Raw genomic sequence first — 767 nt, forward strand, 5'->3', positions numbered from 1 at the left:
CTTAGCAAAAGATCAGCACCACGCTGACCTGATGTTAAATGAGAGTGCTTGATAATAAAGTTAAATGGAATAACTGTGTCTCTCATGCACAGCAGCAAGAAGTTGTGGCTAAAACAATGGGCTCCACAGAATACGCGTTTGCAAGACTGGATTTAAAAATACCTGCACAATATTCCTCTTTAAAGCCAACGTGAATGAGATTAAGATAGGAAAGTTAAAAGACAGAGAAAGATAACCATCTAGGCACTCTGTAGCTCCCTCCTTTTCATACATTAGTTTTAGAGGACTTACGTTATCACTTTGACATTACTGAAAACTTTACAGCAAATCCAATACAAACAAATGGCAATTTGATTCAGAACATTTAAAACAGGCTATTTCTGACAAGATTTCACTAGAACATGAAAAACAATTGGGAAAAAAATTACCTTTTTATTTTCAGAAGCAGAAAATAGGCTTGTTTATCCATATTGACAATTTAGTCTTCTAGAAAACCATGCAAAACTATAGAAAATTCACATCTTGTTATAACTTTAGCAAACAAAAAAGATGTGAACCTTCTTTGCAGGCTTTTCTCATCTTTGTTTTTAAACAAAGAAATGAGAATTGCAAAAATGAGCAATGTTTTCATTAGATATCACCAGGTTTAAATTTGAACAATTTTTTAACCACTCCTAAAACCAGAGACTTACAATTAGGAATGTCTTATAGGAAACATCCTAGAGATTTCCAACCCAAGATTAAAATAGCAAAAATCAATAAAGATA

The sequence above is a fragment of the Harpia harpyja genome, chromosome 6 (assembly GCF_026419915.1).
Source record: "Harpia harpyja isolate bHarHar1 chromosome 6, bHarHar1 primary haplotype, whole genome shotgun sequence".
In the NCBI taxonomy this organism is placed as follows: domain Eukaryota; kingdom Metazoa; phylum Chordata; class Aves; order Accipitriformes; family Accipitridae; genus Harpia; species Harpia harpyja.